The 25,200-nt window shown below is 39.8% G+C and overlaps 1 protein-coding gene and 1 pseudogene across 1 annotated transcript in view; one reads left to right on the top strand and one right to left on the bottom strand.

Annotated features, from left to right (window-relative positions):
* METTL15 (methyltransferase 15, mitochondrial 12S rRNA N4-cytidine) overlaps window positions 1-25,200 on the bottom strand; it is a 189,088-nt gene that overhangs the window by 42,682 nt on the left and 121,206 nt on the right. The window lies entirely within an intron of this gene.
* On the top strand, window positions 17,787-17,964 carry LOC138790169 (U2 spliceosomal RNA; annotated as a pseudogene).

Here is a 25,200-nt window from a genome sequence, read left to right as displayed (position 1 = left end):
TCACGGGTCATGTGATCGGACACCTGACCTGATAGAGGGCAGCACGGTAGGCTCTGCAAACTAATAGTGTTCTGTATGTGCTGGGGCTTCTATTTGTTTTGTGTATAGAGTTCCTGCTGTAATATATATATATATATCTATTACAGCAGGATATATATATATATATATTACAGCAGGACCTCTATACACAAAACAAATAGATATCTGTATCTATCTATCTATCTATCTATCTCATATCTATCTGTCTATCTATCTATCTAATGAACATGGAGAGACCTCTAGTTCTCCTATATACAGGTCCTGCAGCAGTGATATACAGTGTATATATATATATATATATATATATATATATATATATATATATATATATATGTATATATACTGTATATCACTGCAGGACCTGTATATAGGAGAACTAGAGGTCTCACCATGTTCATATAATATAATATATATATAAAATCCTGTGACTGGGTCTGACTCCTCCAGAGTCCTGACTACCACAGAGATCAGGAGATACAGGAGGAGAAAGATATGCAGCAGCCGCATGTTTCTTTTGCTGCAAATCTTTCCTCGCCTGTCTCTCCATGATTTGCTCCTCAAAGGGCCCGCCGAGGCTGTGTCGCCCAAGGGCCCACAAAAAGCTGGGGCTGGCCCTGTATACAGTGGAAGAAAACATTCTCTGTTGTACTATTAATCCAGTTTCACAGGAGTGTATTATGAACTGACCTAAAGCTGAATGACCTGAGAAATCATCCCTTACAAATGATTACCAATTCTAGTTAAAAGGGTTAAGCCATTAAGAAAATTAGGTCTAAACGGATGTATTATGTGAAATTAGGCATATTTCAACTGTACTAGTATTTCCGAAACTGTACTGTTTAAGAGATATAGACTTACTAATCCTGCCACCGGGACTCAAATGCCAAGTGTTCAGGTTTCCAAGAACCCAACTTACTGTAAGATCGTTATGACCCATTAAGGCAGGTCAGGCATGCTCAGTTAAACTGCAATTCCCAGGAAGCACTGGCAGTTGGTCTACACCAAGCCAGCAAGCAAGATTGATTGTGGGAAAGTGTTTGCACTGCTGCATGGCAACAACAGAGTCACAGTTCAAAGAGGAAACTGGGAAGTGATCAGATCCATGGGGGAGAAAAACAGTACAGTGATAAAGATAACTTCACTAAAAACAGCACATATGCAATTTTTTTTAACATATATGTATATAGTACACATCTGATTTTAGTAATTTTGCTTCATAGCACAACCTATTTCAGCTAAAAGGGGCCAAAGGTAAATCACTGCAGGTAGATGGCATAAATTTGCTCTCTGCATTGTTCTTGAAAGTCCAGTCTGGTCCAGAGTTGAATCAGGTAAAAATCTTTATGTCTCTGCACCTGGCAATAAAAATGTCAATGGCAAAGGGGTGGTGGTGGGGGATTTTCATAAGGATGCGCTGTTGCTCTTAGCTGCTTGATGGATCCGGTAAAATGCCAACACGGATACTCTCCTTTCGGCCACTCAATGGCTGAGTCGGTTTAACATTAGGGACAGTGAATGGCTGGGATGACAACCTGCCACAAAATCCAGGAGGCAGCCAAGGACAGCAGTGAATGGGAGCCTCTGTAGAGCAGAGCAGAGAACCACTAGCCAACAGCAGGTCTCATTCTGGTATACTTACACCAACCAAGCATTACATTAATTTAAATGAGTGTATGTATAGCTAGATTAGTTATCCAGTAAGTGTATAAATAGTGGGAAATTCCAATGTCAAAATCAGATATTTGCTGGTGGTGTGAAAAAAGGGGTTTCCTGTCTTAGAAAACACTCTTTAAAATTGGCTATACTGTAGCTGCAAGAGTTAAAGTCAAGCTTTATTGCTAGAGTGGATAATATACAATGACTTGGCAGAAAAGGGATTTACAATGTTGTACATGGCTGAATTGTGGGTATTTTGAGACCTCATGGGAAGACAAGTGAAAATTACCAAAATGAAAATATGTCTTGCATGAGCTGTGAAAATCTCCAAAGCCTACTGACAAGGTGGAATCCTGCAGAATTAAATTTTAATTACAGCAATGTAAAATGTAAAAAAAAAAAAGAAAGAAAGAAAATACAATTGTCATTCAGTAAAAATTTTATAATTTTATGCAAATACATATTTTTGCAGGATGTTCATTTATATAAATGTCTTCTAGATAATACATATTATATATACACACATACATACACAAGCGACTTGCTCTTCTAGTGCTAAAAATAAATAATAATTGGTGAAAACCATTCATAAAATTTTAACTAGGCTTCTGAAAACAAAAGTGCCAAAGGGTAATGCATTGCTAATGGTCTCCAGTGGAATAAATAACTGCTCTGACGTCAGAAGTTTCTTACACTCCAATAACTGGCTCACTTGGGGTTTCAGGTACAGCAAGTTATATTTCAGTTTTAAATAAAGTTACAAAAATAGAATGTACAGCGAACTAAATTGTCGCTATGCAACCTCACATTATATGATTTATGCCCAGCAAAACGTTAACCAAGGTGATAGATGATACTAAAATAGGATGTTCTGTCACTTGCTGCCCTAATGGCTTGGTTCTAGCAAAAAGGAAAAACTGGAGGGAAAAGAGGATTTATTTTTTTACTACCACTTTTAAAATATTACAGCTTGGTTGAAAGGAACAATAAAATGTGTTTGAGTCAGATCGCTGGTCTAACAAAAAAAAAAAAAAAAAAAGATAGATAGATAACTATAGTTATGAGTAAGCAAACAGCAGGCATATAGATGGGGCATCCATTCCTAAAGGTTTTGCCTCATTTTTCAATGTGATTTTTTTGTTAAGGCTCTATTATACTGTACTTTTTTTTCTTGCACAATCTAAGAACAACAATCTAATAATAAATAAATTTAAAAAAAAAAAGTCTTGTTAAATGGAACTCTTTACTAATTTGATAAATTGTGGAAGGCATGGCTAGACACTACAGGACTGACAGGATAATTTAGAATCCTGCAAGAAGACTTTAATGCTGGGTTCACACTACATTTCTGCAATCCTTTTTTTTTATTTTTGCAAAAAACGGATGAAAAACTAATGCATTTTTGTGCATCCATTTTGATCTGTTTTTCCATTGATTTCCATAATAAAAAACTCATCACAGCTAGAGATGAGCGAACCTCGCGCATGCTCGAGTCGATCCGAACCCGAACTTTCGGCATTTGATTAGCGGTGGCTGCTGAACTTGGATAAAGCCCTAAGGCTATGTGGAAATCATGGATATAGTCATTGGCTGTATCCATGTTTTCCAGACAACCTTAGAGCTTTATCCAAGTTCAGCAGCCCCAGATAATCAAATACCAAACGTTCCGGTTCGGATCGACTCGAACCCGGTTCGCTCATCTCTAATCACAGCGCATTCGTTCTTTTAACATAAAAACGTAGCTGACCTTACTTTTGTGTACGCTAAAAAACAGATGCGTTTTTTTACCTTCATCCTCAGCGCCATTTTTGCAAAATCTGCAGTTTAACCTCTTTACACATTATGATGTCAGGGTGCATCAAAGTGCCATTAAGGGGGTGCAGAGAGGGTTCACAACACCGACCCCCTCTATACCACGGCTATTAGCTACTAAATAACTATTTAAATGCCCTTTCAAAACTGACATCAGCATTTAAATGGCTTGAACAAGCCATCCCTAGAGGTAAAGGGAGGTGATTGTAGGCAGGAAAGAAAACAAAAGCCCTTCTTAAGGTGCGTTTACACGTAACGATTATCGTGCGAATTTGCGCGATAACGACCGAAATTGAACGATCGTTCCGTGTGAACAGTCGTTCGCCAATTTAACCAATGTGTGAGATAGGCTTAAGCGATCGTAAAACGATTTTCCCGTAAGATATATCGTACCGTCTAAACGCTGATCGTTATGGGAAAAAAAAAACGTTACTCCGACATCGTTAATCGTACGATCGGGCCAATTATAGTTTCGTGTAAACGTACCTTTAGGGCTACTAGAAGACACAGCACAGTATATTCCGTCCATATATACAGAGAATCCACCGGCTACCTGTACAGCAGCTGCTTTATTCACACAAACAGGCAGCTGATATGTATTTTGAATGAGCTGCACTGGGTTTAGTTGCTCCTACAGTATAACTGATTCAGGACAATCTCAGGGAAAGGGCCCTATTCCACAGTAACGATAATCGGCCGAATCGGCCCCATTTGGCCCGATTCGGCCGATTATCGTTCGGTGAAATAGAGAGAACAATCAGCCGATGATCGTGTCATCGGCTGATCGTTCATTTAGGGCCAGATCTAAAATAATCGTTCACCCAATGCGCATCGCTACGGTTGAATAGCGGTGCCCGGCGGGCGACCAACGATTTCAGAAGCGCAGCATCGTACATTACCTGTCAGGTCTTCTTCTCTGCGCTGTCTTAATCCCCGGGTCCCGCGCGCTCTATCTTCCGAATGGCCGGGTCAGCTGACAGAGAGCTCAGCCAATCACAGGCCGGGACCGCCGCAGATACTTTAGGCCACGGCAGTTTGGCACAGGGCTGCAAGTTTAAAAGTTGTTTTTTAGAACAATAACTGCATCACCTGCCGAACCGACCCCAGGACAGATCTTGGATTAAAAGCAGCTATCCGAAGGTACAAGTGGTTTGGGGGGGGGACAAATTGTGGGTACAGAGTCGCTTTAAAGTAAATTCAGGAATACTGCATTGAACTGCACGAGCAATCAGGTAATTGCAATGCAAGTTCCCTTAAAAGGAAACAAAAGTGTAAATAATAATAATAATAATAATACTAATAATAATAATGCTTTTAACCTATTCCCGACCATTGACGTAACCATACATTCCTTTTTGCGGTGCATTGACGATCAGGGACTAAAAGTTATGTTCTGGGTAAAGATGAGCAAAATGCTCGTCCGAGCTTTGTACTTGTTTGGAGTATTAGGGTACTCGAAGGTGCTCGGTACTCAGGCGAACATCTTGCAATACTCGAGGAAATGGCATCTTCCTCTTCCTGCATGTTTGGCGGCTTTTTCCTAGCCAATCAACATGCAGGGGAGGCTTTAGGACCTCCTAGCATCACGTGGGAACCCCTGCACGTAGATAGCAGTGATTGGCTGGCCAGATCAGATAACCTGGGCATATAAGAATCAGGTCCCGCGATACTTGCTTCAGACACAGGCTGGATGAGCTTAGTGAGAGAGCTGCTGTCAGGGAGAGTGTTAGGGTGGGGAAAATAGTGTCTGTTAGACAGGAATCATCCACAAAGAAGTCCTTCTAAGGGCTACAACTACATTTTTTTTGGCCTCCTCTTGGCTGCTGGCTGGGACTCGTAGTGCAGCTACCACTGACTTGGCTGCACACTGTGCAGAGCGACTGGTGCCAGAAAGGGGACAGCATGTGGTCCACATAGACCCCAAAGAAATTGCCCAAAGTCCTCTCAGTACTCATTTTTGCTGCTGCTGTACCTTGGCTTGCTAGGATCTGTAGTGCAGATACACCTATCCTGGCTGTGCAGTGTCCATTTTAAGGGGTTCCCTAAAACATACAGCACCTGGTATACACAGACTCCATAGACTACACCAAAAGTCCTTCCAGTACTCATTTTTGCTGCAGCATCTTGGCTTGCTTGGACCTGTAGTGCAGCTACACCTATCCTGGCTGCATATTGCAACTTGTGCTTTAATAAAAAACAAACAAAAAAAACCCACCTTAATGGTATATTCTTGGCTTGCCTAATACTGATGAGTGCTGTCTGTTAGTTATGAAAGCATTTTAGTGGTACATTTTAGGCTTGCCTAATACTGGTGCGTGCTCTTCTGTTCTTTTAACAACAGTCTACGTTTTTGTTCTCAGTTATATTTACTCCAGTCTAGTGTATACGTGTTTGCTCTCAGAAACATTCACTCCAGTCCAGTGAACAAGTGTGTGCTCTGCTGTACATCAACCATAGTCTAGTAAATACGTTTTTGCTATCTGTTAAATTCACTCCAGTCTAGTGAATCAGTGTGTCCTCTCAGTTACATTCACTCCAGTCTAATGAATCAGTGTGTCCTCTCAGTTACATTCACTCCAGTCCAGTAAGCAAGTGTGTGCTCTGCGGTACATAAAACGTAGTCTAGTGAATATGTTTTTGCTATCTGTTACATTCACTCCAGTCTAGTGAATCAGTGTGTCCTCTCAGTTACAGTCATGGCCAAAAGTTTTGAGAATGATAAAAATATTAATTTTTACAAAGTCTACTGCTTTAGTTTTTAAAATGGCAATTTGCATATACTCTAGAATGTTATAAAGAGTGATCAGCTTAACAGAGATTATTTGCAAAGTCAATATTTGCCTAGAAAATGAACTTTATCCCCCAAAACACATTTCAACATCATTGCAGCCCTAACATTGTTTCAGTGATTGCTCCATTAACACAGGTGTGGGTGCTGATGAGGACAGGGCTGCAGATCAATCTGTCATGATTAAGTAAGAATGACACCACTGGACACTTTAAAAGGAGGCTGGTGCTTGGCATAATTGTTTCTCTTCTGTTAACCATGGTTAACTCTAAAGAAACATGTGCAGTCATCATTGCACTGCACAAAAATGGCCTAACAGGGAAGAGTATCGCAGCTAGAAAGATTGCACCTCAGTCAACAATCTATCGCATCATCAACAACTTCAAGGAGAGAGGTTCCATTGTTCCAAAAAAGACCAGCAGCGCCCAAGAGAGACCAGCAAGCGCCAGGAACGTCTCTTAAAAGTGTTTCAGCTGCAGGATCGGGCTACAGATTGTCTGTAACCATAGCAGGTTGTCCGTATCCACCCCACGTTGCCCGTAACCACCCCAGGTTGCCGTAACAACAGCAGGTTGCCCGTGACTACCCCATGTTGACCGTATCCACCTCAGATTACCCGTAACCACCCCAGATTACCCGTAACCACCTCAGACTGCCCGTTACCACCTCCAGATTACCCGTAACCACACCAGACTGTCCATAACCACCCTACATTACCTGTAATCTAATTTTTTTATTTTATTTTAGTAGCTGCGCTATTTTAATAACTAATACTAGCTGCGGTTTTGCTCCAGCAAATTGGCGCTCCTTCCCTTCTGAGCCCTGCTGTGTGCCTATACAGTGGTTTATGCCCACATATGGGGTACCGTTGTACTCAGGAGAACATGCGTTACAGATTTTGGGGTACATTTTTTCTCCTGTTCCTCGTGAAATTTAGAAATTTCAAACTAAACCGACATATTATTGGAAAAATTCAAGTTTTTCATTTTTACTGGACAATTTTGAATACTTTCCTCTAATACCTGTGGGGTCAAAATGCTCACCACACCCCAAAATGAATTCTTTGAGGGGTGTACTTTCCGAAATGTGGTGACTTTTGGGGGGGGTTCTATTCTGTAGACATTACAGGGGCTCTGCAAACGCACCTGGTGCTCAGAAACTTCTTCAGAAAAATCTGCATGGAAAATGCTAATTGCCGCTCCTTCCCTTCTGAGCCCGGCTGTGTGCCCATACAATGGTTTATGCCCACATATAGGGTACCGTTCTACTCAGGAGAACCTGCGTTACAGATTTTGTGGTAAATTTTCTCTCCTGTTCCTCGTGAAATTGAGAAATTTCAAACTAAAGTAATATATTATTGGAAAAATTCGAGTTTTTCATTTTTACTGTCTAATTTTGAATACTTTCCTCTAATACCTGTGGGGTCAAAATGCTCACCACACCCCAAAATGAATTCTATGAGGGGTGCACTTTCCAAAATGGGGTGACTTATGGCGAGATTTTACTCTGCTGGCACTACAGGGGCACTGCAAACACACCTGGCGCTCAGAAACTTCTTCAGCAAAATCTGCATTGAAAAAGCTAAATGGCGTTCCTTACCTTCTGAGCCCTGCTGTGTGCCCATGCAGTGGTTTATGCCCACATATGAGGTACCTTTTTACTCAGGAGAACCAGCGTTACAAATTTTGGGGTACTTTTTTTCTCTTGTTCCTCGTGAAATTGAGAAATTTCAAACTAAACGAACATATTATTGGAAAAATTAGAGTTTTTCATTTTTACTGTCTAATTTTGAATACTTTCCCCTAACACCTGTGGGGTCAAAATGCTCATCCTACCCAAAGATGAATTCTTTGAGGGGTGTCCTTTCCAAAATGGGGAGATTTATGGGGTTTTTTCTCTCTGCTGACACTACAGGGGCTCTGCAAATGCACCTGGCGCTCGGAAACTTCTTTAGCAAAATCTGCAATGGAAAAGCTAATTGGCGCTCCCTTCCTTCTGAGCCCCGCTGTGTGCCCATACAGTGGTTTACGCCCACATATGGGGTACCTGCGTTACAAATTTTGGGGTGCTTTTTCTCTCATGTTCCTTTTTAAAATGACAAACTTTAACCTAAACATATATATTATTGGAAAATTTTAATTTTTCATTTTTTTACGGCCTAATGGTGAATACTTTTCTCCAGCCCCTGTAGGGTTAAAATGCTCATTATACCCCTAGATTAATTCTTTAAGGTGTGTAGTTTCCAAAATGGGGTCACTTATGGGGGTTTCCAGTATACAAACCGCTTAAATCAACTTAAAAAAAGAACTGGTCCCTAAAAAAAAATCAGTTTTGGAAACTTTCACGAAAATGTGGTTATTTGCTGATAAATTTCTAAGCCCCGTAACACCCTAAAAAAGTAAAATATGTTTATGAAATGAAGCCAGAATAAAGAGGACATATTGGTTATGTGACTTAGTAACTAATTTATGTGATACAACTTTCTTTTTTTAGAAGCAGAGAATTTCAAAGTTCAAAAAATGCTAATTTTTTAAATTTTTCATGATATTTAGTTGTTTTTCACAAAAAACACACAAAGTAGTGACCAAATTTTGCCACTAATATAAAGTGCCATATGTGAAGAAAAAGCAGTCTCAGAATCTCTAGCATACGTTAAAGCATCACTGAGCTATAAGCGCATAAAGTGAGACAGGTCAGATTTTGAAAAATTAGCCTGGTCTTTTAGGTGCAAATTGGCTTGGTCTTCAAGGGGTTAAAGCAAATGTACCATGGATACAACGGTGCCGGAACAGGGAAGCCGGTGCCATGGTCCTTTTTTTGGACCATGGCCTTGTTCCTGCGTATGGCGCCATTCTATTCACGGGTACCAGCGGGGGATGAAGCACTGGTGGCGGACCGGCCCACCCACAGCAGGAGGAAACCCAGTACATTTGCTTAAAAATTTGAGAATGTGAAAGCAGCACTATATAAATACTTAAGGATAATATGTAGTCAAATTCCTAACTTGTACTGCTGTGTTAGTAATCTGTAATTTTAAAGCAACAGTTGAGGAAACACAGTTTTGTGTCTAGTGGAGGGCCTGGGGCTGAGGATGTATGACAAATTGATAGAAAGAACGCTAACAAAAGAATCCCCCTCAGGCCATACACAAGCATAACACAATATCAGGTTAGCCTGTAGGGTTCCCTTAAATTCAGTCCTGTTGGAAGAAAAAACTATAGTGTCAGGAAACCAGTCCACCTAAAAAAAGAGTTGCTCCTGGTTACCAATCAGGTAGCCCACGCTAATGTCAGAAGGCTCAACAATGGAGGAAAACATAATACCTATATTGTCTTGTTCAAGGATATTATAACTAGGGTCTTCAAGTTAAGCAGACATGTTATCTAACTGTAACATACAATGAAATCTAAACTGTTATATTGTTCTTCTTGTAAAATTTCACATGGCTAAAGAGGTAAACATACAAAAAGTCATAAAATAAAATAGGAGGAGGATTGGTTTGATTGAACTTTACTCCCCAGCAATGTTTTCTGCTAATCAGGAGGAACGTCAAAGAATGGTCTGTTGCTATGGAAAAACTGTGATGGCTGTGACGAAGACATTCTTACTAACCCATGATGTGCGTATAACTGTCCAGCTGTCAAAGCTTTAAATGATAGGTGAAATAAATGGATTTAAATAACACTAAAATTCTGCAATGCCTTATGTTTTATTTTCTTTTTTTGACTGATATTTAGTATACACTTTGCTCTCCATTCCACCCAACACCGTACATGGTGGGTGATTTGTGAACACGTTATTTTACTTGTTGATATCATTATCTCACTAGTAACAAGCAGATCAGATGAAGGGACTATTGCCAGCACAACCAGATATCATGCCTTTCAAGAGCTAAGAATGAAATAGTGAGATCCTTTAATTCTGCATGACATCCCAAAAGCTATGGGAAGACCCTAAAAATGACTCTGTCCTGTAACATTCCTACAATTATCCAGGTGTCAGCTATAAGATTACAGTTAAGAGTTACCCCATAACCAGTTTCTATAGACTCTGGTTTGGAAGCACTTCCTTATGAAGCTGAAGCTAGCCCTATACTTGTTCAGTTGACCAACTCCATCAAAATATATTCTTAATCTGGCTGAGCATACATAATTATATCAATGGAAAAAGGAGGATAAGCAGCTGTAGGAATACTGAAACCCAACATGCCAAAAGCCAAATTCACATATGTCTGATAATCTGGGGCTGTCCAGAATGGAAATGCTGTATCCAGCAAGCTGGATCTGTTGCACCTGGTGTCTTCCCCGTTACCCCTTAGGCTGAAATGAGCCACGTCATTAGATGATGCATCATAGATACGCGATGGCAAGGCTACATCTTATCAAAAAACACTGCATGCAGTGTTTTTCAATTTGGTGCAACCACGCCAGATGACAACTAATGGGATCACCAGATGTATGTGAACCTGACCTAATGCTTCTTTCTCCCAACAGCTGCCATAAGGGATGGGTCAAGGGGCCCTAATACACTTTGGATTATCTGTCATCCCCACTAAAATCAGCAGGTCAAGTATTATCTAATGCATATATATATATATATATATATATATATATATATATATATATATATATATATTGTCAGAAAAAGACCACCTGGTCAATCTAGCCAGTCCTTAAATTATTTCCTTTATGTTTTATCTTAGGATAAATATATGTTTACCCAAGGCAGGACCAAGCCCTTACCCCATACAAGATTTTTGGCAAATTTGTAACTCTTTACATTCAGAGAGTCAGAACTCCATAGCCATATAATAAGCCATATGAGAGCCTTTTTCTTTTTGCAGGACAAATAGACCTTTTTAACAACATCCTTCATTTTATATGGGAAAAGATTTCCAGGACTGGATCCTGCTTTTTCCCACCACCCGGGGAGGAGCGGCACTGAGCTGCAGTCAGTTTAACAATAGGAGGCTGATAAGCGGATTGCAGAGATAACAAAGCACTTAGCTTTGTTACTACTGTAAAATCGCTCATCTCTAGTCGCTATGGTCAGCTTACACCAGTTTCTATTTTACAGCCTTTGATAAATCTGGGCCCATGTATTTATTTGTGATATACAACTGTAATATACTTGTTCTCTAAACCTTTCTTATTTGTTTACACGTACATACACTTTAAGTGGATACTATTTCCATCGTGAGCCCAGGGCTGTTTTCCAGGTACAAACATGAAGGCAACACAATGATACATGAGCATCAGGCGCCTAGAATGAACCTTGTGGCTATTTCAATCGGTCAATATTTCACCCAGTGGTAAACATTTAGCACATAATTTGCAAATAAAAAAAGTGACGCAAAAGCTATGTAAAGCCCAATCAATCGTTAACTCACTATCCTGAGCAACCTGATGTATCTCTGAAACTTAATTATAGAGCTAAACAACATCAGAAAACCAATAATCAGGGGATGTTTGCTTAGTTCTGAAAATGCATCACAAAGTATTTCCTTTCACAAAGCTCTGTTTAAATTGCCATTGAGACTTAAAATATTCCACAGGCTGACCTTTCTTTTGAGATGTGCGTCAAAGCTGCTTGAAATTATCATCTGACTGATGGCTGGAGTCAAGACTAAATGAATGGAAGCATTTGATCAACATGCAAAAGTAATACACACAAACGAACACGGCTCCAGAAAAGTATTAATACACAGAAATTTACATTAGGGATATATATATATAACAAGTCAGTCCAAGGAACGGGAATGCTCATAAGACTCTGTGGCAGAATATTTTAACCTTAGCGGATTTCCCAATGCTAATAGCCCTTAATTAGTTCATTGCGATTCAAAACTTATGTTGCTTTCACGTTATTGTCTGGAAGGCTTTTTATTTTCTTCAGCAGTGGAAAGGACATTTTTAAAACGTTGAAAAGTTAAGTATATGCATAACATTGAATCTGTATATATTGCATATGTATGCTTAGCATAACAATAATAAATCAACAAGTTGTATTTCCATAGGTTGTTATTTAGGTTGTTGTTGTTAAGATTGTGTCTGTTGTGTTAACAGAGGTGTGTTACCCAATTCATGACCCTCCTCTATTAACCAGTGAAGAATGGCTATAAAGTAAGTCTCCAGCTCTGGATAACCAAGTATGTCCATACTTGTAAGTCCATTGATTGTACTGGGCATTGTATAATACTTTGTTTTCCCTGTGGTAGCATTGCAAGTATATCTTATGAATAGCAGGAAGTATCCTGCAGTTATATGCTGATCTATTACTCTGGAACAGGCTTGTCATGCCTTGTAACAGTAGGACACTTTAGTGAAAGTCCCGATTGGCTAGTCGCTCCTTAACCCCCTTAACTTTGCAGACAATTTATGTTTTCTCCTCCTCTACTTTAAGCCATAAAACTTTAATTTATTCATTTACAGACCAAGAAGGTTTGTTTGTTGAGGGAGCAACTGTACGTTACTATAAGAATCTAATGGAAAGAGATATAGAGACCAGCACCACCTAGTTCACACTATGCGGCAACAAACTTCCCAATCTTTCACTTCTATGGAAGTCGGAGTTATATATTAAGACTAGCGGCGATGCTCAGCATGTAAAGAGATAGAGTCCAGCACAATTCTTCAAAGTATAAGAATAAATAGAGCAGCAGTACTCGCCCCGTCTTCTCTTCTAGCTTTATTTAAGTATAAAACACATAATATTCGTGCCGATCAACAGGTGAGGGAGGACAAATACAAGTGCATAAAGCTGTGGGACAGTTTAGTGGAAGTCCTGATTGGTTAGCCACTCTTTAACCCCCTTAACTTTGCAGACAATTTATGTTTTCTGCTCCTCTACTTTAAGAGTCATAAAACTTGAATTTATTCATTTACAGACCAAGAGGTTTGTTTGGTAAGGGAACAAGTATACGTTACTATAACACCCTTCATTTTCCATAAAATATGTTGCAAAACTTTTTTTGTGATGTGAAATTTAAAAGAAATGCAATATCTCACTGTGTTTTTATTCTTTTCCCTCAGTGGTAAAACGGATATGTTATCTGTACTCTTCAGGTCAGCACGATTACAAAACTATACCAAATTTACATAGCTTTTATTAATTGGTGTGTATAAAAGACGAAGTTAAAGCAGAAGTATGTCTTTCCCTGCTGGCATCCAGAGATCTAGTCCTCTTGTGACGTTGCCAGGGGAGATCCAGTTGCGACACAAGTGCCGTCTTCTGTCTCTTCACCTACTCTCACTAGTTCTGTACCACTGAGACAGAAGGGCTTGTGGTGCATCTGGATCGCCCTCGAAACCCGCCAGCATCACAAGAGGAGTGGATCCCAGAGCTGAAAAACCACTGACTGCCAATGAGTGTAACTTTTTAAAAGGTACAGTGGGAGACAGAAGGATGCTTTAGATGGCCGAAAACCTACTATGAATAGTTATAAGTGTTTTTAAAGGTCTAGTGGTGGAGAGGCAGTTAAATGGCCAGAAACCCACTGACCACCAATGATAAGAGGTTTTTTTTAAAGGTATAGTAGGTATTTACAGCATTACATATAGTAACTAATAGTGCGATTACACATACATGTACGTCTGGTTGCACATTATGACACATTTATGATATGGTGACCATACCATAGAAAGTCATGTCATGTCTTCCTTTATCCGGTGACTGGCTAGGAGAGAAGCACCTTAAACAATGATATCTGCGTGTCATACAAGGCACATGGAAAGGAGTTGTCCTGATAGAAAGCCCTTGAAATGAAGTCCGAATTCTTTAGATTCTGATTGGGGTTAGAATAAAGGTGGGGGCTACCTGAAGATACATTGGTGGCCCAGAGACAGGGGCAGGCGTAGAGAGTGTGTCACAGTGTGACCGACCACTGTGTCAGCCCAAAAGAACAAACATTTTTTACCTAAACACTGGATCATAGAGTGGCACTAAAGGTATATATGTGATGCGTGTTACATACCTTATGTATTATAGGCAACAGGAAACTGGTGGCACAGATATATGCAAATTCATGCTGTCAGTTTCCATTTAAGCTTGGACATTCTAAAGATCAAGTGGACTATCCTACTTAAAGGGAACCTGTCACCCCCCGTGCTGGGGTGACAGGCTCCCGACCCCCCTCTACAGCCCCTTATACTCACCTGATCCCGCCGGGTCCCACTTCTGGATCCGGTCGGGTCACGGAGATCTCAGCCACTGCAGCCTGGCACGCGCGCTGAGAGATGAGTCCAAAGCTCATAGAGAATGACGGAGAGTCCATCGCTCCGTCATCCTCTATGAGCGTTGGACTCATTTCCCTTTAACCAGAAAGGCTCCACTGATGAGCAGGTTAAGAGTAACATAAAAAAAACTTCACCTTTTAACAAATACAAAGCAAAAAAAAAATTGTAAGCTGATTTTTCCACCTATCTATTCTTCATTACTCATAAAGATTAATTTCAAATTTTTTTATACAGACAGATGGTCTTACGTAAATAACTCAATATGTATCAGAACCTTCCACAAATCACTGTTTTGCATGTAATTCATTTGTGAACTAGACTAAGGCAGAGTGCCCTGACACATGGCCCACGCCTTGGACCTGGATCAAAATGTACTTTCCACGTTGCAATATTTTCTCCTTGGCCTGGACTCAAGTAGATTTCAAGTGAAAGCACGGTTTTAGTTAAATGTGCCAAAAATCTATTATCGTGCTCGTCTGCCTAAAAATAGCATAGCAAAGGCTGTAGCATTTTTTGTGATTAAGAAGACAGATGGGCTCTGCTTGACTGTACATGAATCACACTGTATTTAGTGTTTGGCAAGTCAAAGTCTTCCTAAACAGCACAGCCATTTCTTGTTCTTGCATAAGGTTACGCCAAGGCAGCATATTGCCTGCAAGAGGAAGAGCTCTAGACTCACCACATTAGAACTCCATACACGTCAAGCAAATTAATCACTTTATTAGTCAATACAAATAATATCATCAAGATCATATATGACACTATATATGTAGCACTACTATACTAATTGTTTAGTACAGTTGGTTGGGGCAGAATGCATTTCGGGACAATGACAAGCTATTTATGAGTAATAGGCTTAGCATTACTAGTCAATGTATGCAATCTTCTTAGGCCTCAAACAAATGGTGGCCATAAAGCATTATTACAAAGAAGTGTTATTGGAACCCTACTGTATCTGAATATTGTATGTCTCCTCTTTCAGATTTAAGAAGGTGTATTATACAGATGTAGCCATGGTTAACATGATCCCTGACACAACAAACCATTGTATATGAAAGGTATGTTAAGTCAATTAGTGACACTGTCACCCCTTTTTTGTATTCTGACTTCTCTACACAGCTGTAAAAGGTAAATTTAGCAGTTTTCATACCTTATTTTATACTATATATCATGGTTCAAGTATAAAGTGACCTTTTATCAACTGCAGATTGTGCTAAGTGGACGGGGCTTCACGGCAACACAGCAGCACCACTGTTGGCCCCTGCCCCTCCATGACATCATAGGCACATAGGCCCCACCCCCTCTCCGACCACTGGAACAAGCTGGTCTAAAGGTCTAGGCCCCACCCCTTCTAGGTTGGCCCATTCCAATGCGTGTCGAGGGGGCAGGGCCTATGTGCTACTTAGCACAATCTGCAGTTGATAAAAGATCACTTTTTACTTGAACAAGCACCATGATGTATGATATAAAATAAGGTATGAAAACTGCTAAATTTACCCTTTACACCTATATAGAGAAGTCAGAATGCAAAAAGGGGGGGACAGTGTCTCTTTAAGGTCCTTCTCTCCTAGCCAGTCACCAGATAAAGAAAGACATGACATGAATTTCTATGGTCACCATATCATAAATGTGTCAACGCGTCATTGTGATCAAGTTAACAGGCTACATCTGTATATATAATCTAGAAACATTGCCTAGGGATAGCACTCAAACTGCATTATGAATGGCTAATACACCTGTCCACGATATGTGATAAATGGAAGGGCCATAGGTATGCAGCTTGACCATCACTCCATTAACGCTCTGGCTTCCAGCCTTTAAACAGTCATACAATACATTTACTAGTAACATTGAATACTTTATCTCAAGAATGAAGAAGAAAGCACTACAAGAGCAATCAGGCAGATGCAAGCAGGTCAGGGAAAAATCCAAGTGACAGTGTTTATTTCATCAGATTCCCAAAAGTAGCACTGTGGATAGGCAATAAGCTTGGGTCCACATGCTGTGGCTTCTGTGTATGGACAAAACACAAATTTGCCTCTAAACTTATGGTATTACCTGAAAAATGATGCAGTCATTGGCCTCTGTGTGTGGCACGGTTTTATCCAGATGCAGTAGAAGCAGAGTGGGATATAATAGGTGAGAAAATCCCTTTAACGCAGCTATCAATGCGTACAAAAGAAGCTGTTAAACAATCAATTCAGCTCTATTACATGTACACAGATAAACTGATCTTATCCTTATGGTACATTGTAATTGTGGAATATGCTGAGGTCAAATCCATTAAATCTTTTTCATCTTTAACCAACCTTCTAAACACCGATTCAGTACTATCTAGTCTACTTACCTATAGCTCCCATTATTTTTCACAGTAAAAACAGATGTGTTGTAAACATCTTAACTTCTTTATACTGAAGAATCAGACAGGACTTCCACCCAGACAGGTCGTGTTTTTATAACCTGCCGTTGAAAGCATAGGATTTGCCGTACGAGACAAAGGCTTTGAAAGTAAGTTCCGGATTACAATGTGTACTGCAGTTCATATGAGAAGTTGATGAGCATTCGTTCACAGTGATCACCTCCTACACAAAGACCACATCAGCTAGAAAACCCCATGCATTTAGACAGACTTGTGCTTGTTATACTGTATGTACCCATCCAGATCTACAAACAAGTTATCCAGCTTCTCTGCAATTTGTTAGGCTTGATGAATGAGTTCCTGTGTGCTTTGAGTTGATTAATTAGAAAACTAGGGTGACTCAGAAAATCCAATAGCACTGCACAGTTGTCCAGCATACTAATGTGGTCAGTTGTCTATGAGGGAGGATGCCTACAGCATATATTATCAGCAGGAAACATCTCATCTCATTTTAATAAGTGAACACTCAATGCATCACTCTAAGTGCAAATAGTATTCACATATAGGTAGGCACGAAACATCGAATCTACGGCTCATGACATGACAAAATGCATCGTGAATTAGACATTACAATTCCAGGCTGTGATCTCTTTGGTGCTAACAACTCCACAATAGGTAATGCATTAGCTTATAGCAAGTGATAGCAAACATGCAATGGGATGCTTAGTAGATTGTATGGATTGCCTATTGTGGATTCCAACAGTTCCGTGCATTGCGACAAATTAATTTTTGTCCAGTAAAGTACCTCTTCCCATCCAATAGATATGAACAAAAAATAATAATAATTTCAACCTTAAGAATATAGACATAACCACGGTTGGACAAAATATGATGGGCGATTGCTACTCTGCCTTTTGGCTAAGATCAAGTGTAGTATCTGAATTTCTAATACGTTCCCTATCTTAGGACCATATATTAAATGGATTTTTAGAACAGGGAGATGGAAAAAGAGCTTGCTGTGTCTTCTCCAGACATTGACCTGGTATTTCAGGGCTTCCAGGTTTAGACACCCCCCCCCCCCCCCCCCCAAAAAAAAAAAAAAAAAAAAAAAAAAAAAAAATATATATATATATATATATATATATATATATATATATATATATATATATATACTTACACATATAAATAAGGAGCGAACTTAATGCGGGTGGACCATCAATCAGGATGGATAAGACATGCTGAATTTCAACTTCAGATCCTTTTGCTCTTGGGGAGATACCACGAACACATGGCCAAGCCAAGCATTTATGTGTATGGGGTGATTAACAGATAGTTAACAGACAGTTGTCTAAATGATCATTCATCTGACACTTAATGTACTGTATGTGTAAAGCTATCCTAAAGGGGTTGTCTGGGGAACAGAAGACAATTGAAGCTTTCTGCTTCCCAGTGCTCATCTCCAGCAATTTAACATGTTGAAATAAGTCTTCTGAGATATGGAGGGGACTAATGTCCAAAAGCTGCACAATGTCACTGATGATGGGGATATGCACCCATCCCCTCTATGTCTCAGGAGGCTAACTCCTGTAAAGTGTCATCAGCCGTCTTCTGCATCCTGGGAAACCCCTTTAATAGTAAGTAATTCAGCAATGTAAGACTTGCGCCTTTAATTTAAATTGAGAGATGCTGAGTTGATAATGAATGTCCTCTACTAATAGCCAGGCCCATATTAAGAGCTGCTCCTGCCTAGGCGCAAAACCTGAAGACGCACCATCGTGTGGGGAGCGTGGTTTTGGCCACATGTGTTTCCTTACATGTAGAAACATTGTCTGAATTACATTTTCATGATTTTTAACTGCTTAAAACATACATTTCCACATCAATGAATCAATTATTAGAGCCATCAGCATATTGTCTGACGGAATTCTCACCACAGGATTGGTAGATTGGTAAATAATAGTTCCAGGCGACACAGCCATACCAGACCTGAACATACCTCCCCCCAACTACCCTCAATAAATCACCAGATTTACTGGCAAGTCTGACCGGGAGGTGGGAGACTAAATAAATAAATTAAAAAAAAAAATGGGTGTCTCATCTACACTGGAGTTGTAGTCACAAAATACTTTATTTATGACAAAGTTTCTTATTCTTCGCTTTTATTGGAGGGATAAAAAATTAGCAAAAAGGTGGTGAAGGCAGACACTCCTCTCAATATTTGTACTCTATGGAGAGAAAATAGACATGGCAGCACATCCACAAAACTTATGACTGACCATCTTCTTCTCGGCATTATATACTAACATCAGGAGTTCGTAACATTTTCATCAAAGTGCATAAGCCCACACACCACATCAAAGTTCCTGATAAAGTCTGGGTCCCTAACTTACAAATGGTACAGCCCCACGCGGTGACCACAACACAACAGCAGCTGTGCCATGGGAGTGAGCAGCCCAGTTGCCAGACATAGCCCTCCTGGGCTCTGGGCCACACCACTCGCAGACAAATTGCCACCAAAACAATGGCCGCCACAATAGAACTACACCACACACAAAGAAAAGCAGAGGGAAAAAATCTTAGCCTGTGCTATCAGCCAGTAAGACTGATTGCGGTTTTTTTCCCATCTTTTTCTCCTTGTGTGTGGCGTAGATCCATTGCGGTGGCCATTGTTGTGGCAGCACTGTGTCTGCGGGCGGTGTGGCATAGAGCCCGGGGGGGGGTATGTTTGGCAACATTAGGGTTGCTGGGCAACCAGGCTGCTCCCTCCTGTGGCACAGTTGTTGTTGTGGTCGCTGTGTGGGGCTGAACCATTTTTAAGTTAGGGACCAAGACTTTATTAGAAACTTTGACGTGGTGTGTGGGTATATGCATTTTGTTTAAAATGTAACTAACCCCGGAGGTTAGCAGTATATTTTGCTGAGAAGCAGATGGTCTATCATAAATTTTGTGGATGCGTTGCCATATCTATTTTTCTCTTTATAAAGTACTTTCAATATATGTATTGTCTTAAATGAAATTTGTCATCTGTAATGCATGTTCTAAACTGCTGACACTGTTAGATAGATGTCAGGCTGGGGAGACACAGGGTACCTTTCAGTTATTGGTCTGTACTTCCATTATGTAGAGAAATGCTTTTATTCTCTGGCACGAGGAATCAAAGGGGCTTTCCCAAAACCTGAATAGCTACAAGTTGTAGTGTCATGCAAGCAGGGTCAGTTATGGGAGGAGAGGGAGCAGGTGTTACAGCTAACTGCACTTCAGGAGCTCAGGGAAGCCTCTTTGACTCTTCTTACTATATAATAAAAATATAAAAATATTTTTCTACATTCTCAAATCACAGGCAAATATATGAACAGTACCATGTGTCTTCCTGAACAGCTATCTAACACTGTCAGCAGTTTAGAAAGCGAAGCAGTAAAGTATTATCATATCCATTCCTAGTTGTAAAACAAGAGGCACCTCAATAGGCGCAACAATCTTAGAGAGTTTTATTGTTAAAATTATTACAATAGGGCATATTTACCAAGAATGTCTGGTTTTCAAGAAGAATCTCAGTGTTTTACTTTCCCAAACCGATAGATTTATTGAAGTGTCCAATTTCCCATTGTAAATCTGGCAGGTTTTTCACATGACAAGACTAAGACCTGACCATCCCGCCGAAGTAGATGTAGCTGATTTTTAGAATGAGAAAGCCGTAAAAAAATGATGGTTTGTTTAATAAATATGTTGGTTATGGTGGTTATTAAAGGGACACCCCCGCAACAGGCTGACCTTTTGGTTTTAAAGCACACAAAATTACGAGTGTGTAAGTTTGTAGAGATTTTTGTGGCGCATGACATTAGTAAATGTGGTGAAACAAGAAACCAGCAGGAAAAAAAATTACAATTTTATGGAGGGAAAAAAGTTAGTAAATTAATCTCAATGTCTCTGTTACTGCTTCCAATCGCAGATAAAGCTGAATTAAAAGGGTTAGCCAGAATGTTAAAACTGATGGTCTATCCTTGTGATAGGCCATTAATATTAGATCTCTGGGGATCAGATTCCCGGCACCCACCTTGACCAGCTGTTTGCAGGGGCTGCAGTGCTTGTCTGAATGCTGGAGCCTCTTCAATGTTCACCAGCACTACCACTTGCATAATCACATTTTACTAGTGGCCTTGCATGTTTCTGCAGCTTTACTCAGTTCATATGAATTAGACAAAGACGCAGTACCTTGCACAGTTGCAATACTGCTGGCCTCACCTAACAAAAGGTCATCAATTTTAACTGGCTGGATAGTCCTGCCATTAAAGAAGTTGTAAAAGTGAAAAAACTACCCCCCCCCCCCCAAAAAAAAAAAAAAAGAAAGAAAGTCAAAAGCAATGCTGATTATATATGTATATATAGTAAACTCTCTCTTTAGTAGTAATAGGAAAACTGTTTCTACATTAAAGGGGTTATCCCAAAAAATGGGGGGAAAAGGCTCTAGAATACTACACCACTATTCTAACATTATCCATGTGAAAACAGTCTTTTTAACCTATTTCTTCTGCCTCTTTGCAGCTTTGCTCGGGCAGCCGCCAAAATTAACAATACAATTCATTGTATATTGTATTAGTGAAAAATTATGATTGATACCTTTAGCAATCATCTCTGAAAATATCCAAAAATTTGCAGTTTTCTAATGTTTGACATTTTCTGTTTTTGAGAAAGATGGTCACACAGCAAATAACAACAGAAAAATTCAACATTTATTACTCTGAGGCTATGTTCCCACTCTGTTTTTAAGACGGCTGCCATTTTGAGCGCAAAGAACAGCCATTGATTCATAATGGTGGCCGGTATTTGCACAATCATGGCCAAAACAATGGCCATTATTTGGCCTTGAAATCACGGCCGTTCTAAAAGACAGCAAAGGAACATAGTCTGAATCTGTAATTTTTAGAAGTATTCCTTTGCACTAATTAAAGCGCATAGTGAGTCTTTTTAATTTTCTTTAATTTTTCATGCATCATGTTCAATTTGCAAAAGAGCTGGTGTCCAATGATGGCAAATATCCCCCAAAAGACACCATTTTGGAAACTATACCCCTCAATGAATTTATATATGGAGGGAGTGAGGTTTTTAATCCCAAAAAGTTGTATTAGAATGAGGTCATAAAAATGAAAAATTAATTTTTTTCCAATATTATGTTTTCAGCATATATTTACAAATTTTTCCAAATAACGCAGGAGAATTGACACAAAAATTAGTTACGCAGTATCTTATTAAAGGGGTTATCCAGCGCTACAAAAACATGGCCACTTTCCCCCTACTGTTGTCTCCAGTGCGACCGCAGCGTCTATGGGGAGATATGCTTTTTTAAATAAACACATTCCCCATCCCCCTTTATAAATGATCCCCTATAAATAAGATACACATATTTGGTATCGCCGCGCCCGCAATTACCCCGTCTATTAACCCGTTACATTCATTATTCCACCCGATTAACGATATAAAACAATAAATAAAAAACTAACAAAAATGACAATTTATTGTTAATCCCGCCCCCTAAAAAATTAAGGAAAAACCTATCAAAAAGTCCCATGTACCCTAAAGGTGTACCACTAAAAACGTCAGCTTATGCCGCAAAAAAAATCCCTCACATAACTCCATTGGTGAAAAAATTTAAATATTACCACTCTTACAATATGCAAAAAAGGGGTCCGTGGAGCCTCAGTTACGAGTCTCAAAATACGGGAATAGCCAGATATCCCTCTCTCCAGAGAAGGAAGCCCATTTTAGAAATGAGTTATAAACCTCCAAGTATAGTGGAAGAGTCAGAAAATCTTCTTATAAGACAAATAGATGCGGCAGCGAAGCAGGGGGAAGTCATTATTATGGGGGACTTTAACTACCCAAATATAAACTGGAAAGCAGAAACCTGCAGCTCCAGGAAGGGAAGCGTGTTTTTGGAAATAGTAAAAGATAATTACCTTTCCCAACTAGTACAGGAACCAACAAGAGGGGGGGCCCTTCTGGACCTGATCTTAACCAATAGGCCAGACAGAATATCAAAAATAGAGATGGGGGGGTCACCTAGGTAATAGTGACCATAATATAGTAAGTTTTCAACTATCCTTCAATAAAATAATTAGCAGAGGGGCTACAAAAACATAAAATTTCAGGAAGGCTAATTTCCAAAAACCTTGGGAACATAGACTGGGACAATGCCTTCAGAAATAAAAGTACACAAGAGAAATAGGACATATTTAAGAGCATCCTGGGTAAATTATGTGAATGGCACATACCATATGAGAATAAAAGTAGCAGAAATAAGAGAAATCCAATGTGGTTAACTTCAGCTGTAAGGGGTGCAATAAATGATAAGAAACAAGCATTCAGACTACTAAAACAAGGAGGTAGTGGGGAAGCATTGAGCAACTATAGACAGAAGAATAGAATGTGTAAAAAGCAAATAAAAGAAGCAAAAATAGCAACAGAAAGAAGGATAGCCACAGAAAGTAAAACAAATCCCAAAATGTTCTTCACTTATAAAAACAACAAAAGACTTCAAACTGAAAATGTTGGTCCCCTCAAAAATAAACTGGGTGTAATGGTGGAGGGGGAAAAGGAAAAGGCCAATCTACTAAATACATTCTTCTCTACTGTATTCACAGAGGAGAATCCCATAACAGACGACATGACTAGGGATAATATAAATCCTCCCATAAATCTCACCTGCCTAACACAACAAGAAGTGGGGAGACGCCTTAAAAACATTAAAATCCATAAGTCACCGGGCCCAGAAGGTATCCATCCTAGAGTTTTGCAAGAATTAAATAGTGTGTTAGACAGACCGTTATTTCTAATATTTAAAGATTCTATTACGACAGGGATTGTTCCAAAGGACTTGCGCATAGGTTATGTGGTACCAATATTCAAGAAGGGGTCAAAGAGCGATCCTGGAAACTACAGGCCCGTAAGTCTAACATCTATAGTAGGTAAAGTATTTGAGGGGTTTGTAAGAGATGCTATACTGGAGTATCTCAATGAAAACAATCTTGTGACGCAGCATCATCATGGATTTATGAGGGATCGATCCTGTCAGACTAATCTGATCGGCTTCTATGAAGAGGTAAGTTAAAGACTGGACCTGGGGGAGGCTGTGGATGTTGTGTATCTGGACTTTTCAAAGGCATTTGATACTGTGCCGCATGAAAGGTTGGTCTACAAAATGAGGATGCTGGGACTTGGGGAAAACGTATGCAAATGGATAAGTAACTGGTTGTGTGATAGAAAACAGAGGGTGGTCATTGATGGAACTTATTCAGATTGGGTTTTAGTTACTAGTGGGGTACCACAGGGGTCAGTGTTGGGTCCACTTCTTTTTAATATTTTTATTAATGATCTTTATGCGGGGCTACAGAGCAGAATCTCCATTTTTGCAGATACTAAACTGGGTAAAGTAATCAGTACAGAGGAGGATAATATCATATTACAGAGGGATTTGGAGAAGCTAGAGGCTTGGGCGGTGAAATGGCAAATGAAGTTTAATGTGGATAAATGTAAGGTTATGCACTTGGGCCATAGAAATAATAAATACAGTTATGTGCTAAATAATAATACACTGGGTAAAACTACTTCCGAAAAGGACCTTGGTATTGGTGGACAGTAAACTCAACTTTAGTGATCAGTGCCAGGCAGCAGCTGCCAAGGCTAATAAAATAATGGGATGCATCAAAAGAGGTATAGATGCTAAAGATGAGAACATAGTTTTGCCTCTTTATAAATAACTAGTCAGACCACATATGGAATACTGTGTACAGTTTTGGGCACCGGTATATAAGAAAAACACAGCTGAACTAGAGCGGGTGCAGAGGAGGGCAACAAAGATCATTAAGGGAATGGGTGGGTTACAGTACCAGGACAGGTTATCACGCTTGGTGTTATTTACGCTAGAAAAAAGACGTCTTAGGGGCGATCTGATCACAATGTACAAATATATGAATGGACAGTACAGAGATCTTTGTAGTGGTCTTTTTACTCCTAGGTCTGTAACCATGACAAGGGGGCATCCTCTACGTATAGAGAAAAGAAGATTTTATCATCAGCATCAACGCAGGTTCTTTACTGTACGAGCGGTAAGACTGTGGAACTCTCTGCCACATGATGTTGTCATGGCCGATTCATTAAATAAGTTCAAGGGAGGCCTGGATGCTTTTCTTGAACAATATAATATTACAGGTTATGGGCATTAGATTTCCGGTGATACGTTGATCCAGGGATTGTTCTGGCTGCCATTGGAGTCGGGGGGGAGTTTTCTCCCTGTGGTGGGGTGGTTGTCGTCTGCC

The sequence above is a fragment of the Dendropsophus ebraccatus genome, chromosome 4 (genome assembly GCF_027789765.1).
Source record: "Dendropsophus ebraccatus isolate aDenEbr1 chromosome 4, aDenEbr1.pat, whole genome shotgun sequence".
In the NCBI taxonomy this organism is placed as follows: domain Eukaryota; kingdom Metazoa; phylum Chordata; class Amphibia; order Anura; family Hylidae; genus Dendropsophus; species Dendropsophus ebraccatus.
Note: the sequence above shows the minus strand (reverse complement) of the source record. Positions and strands in the feature narration are given on the sequence as shown.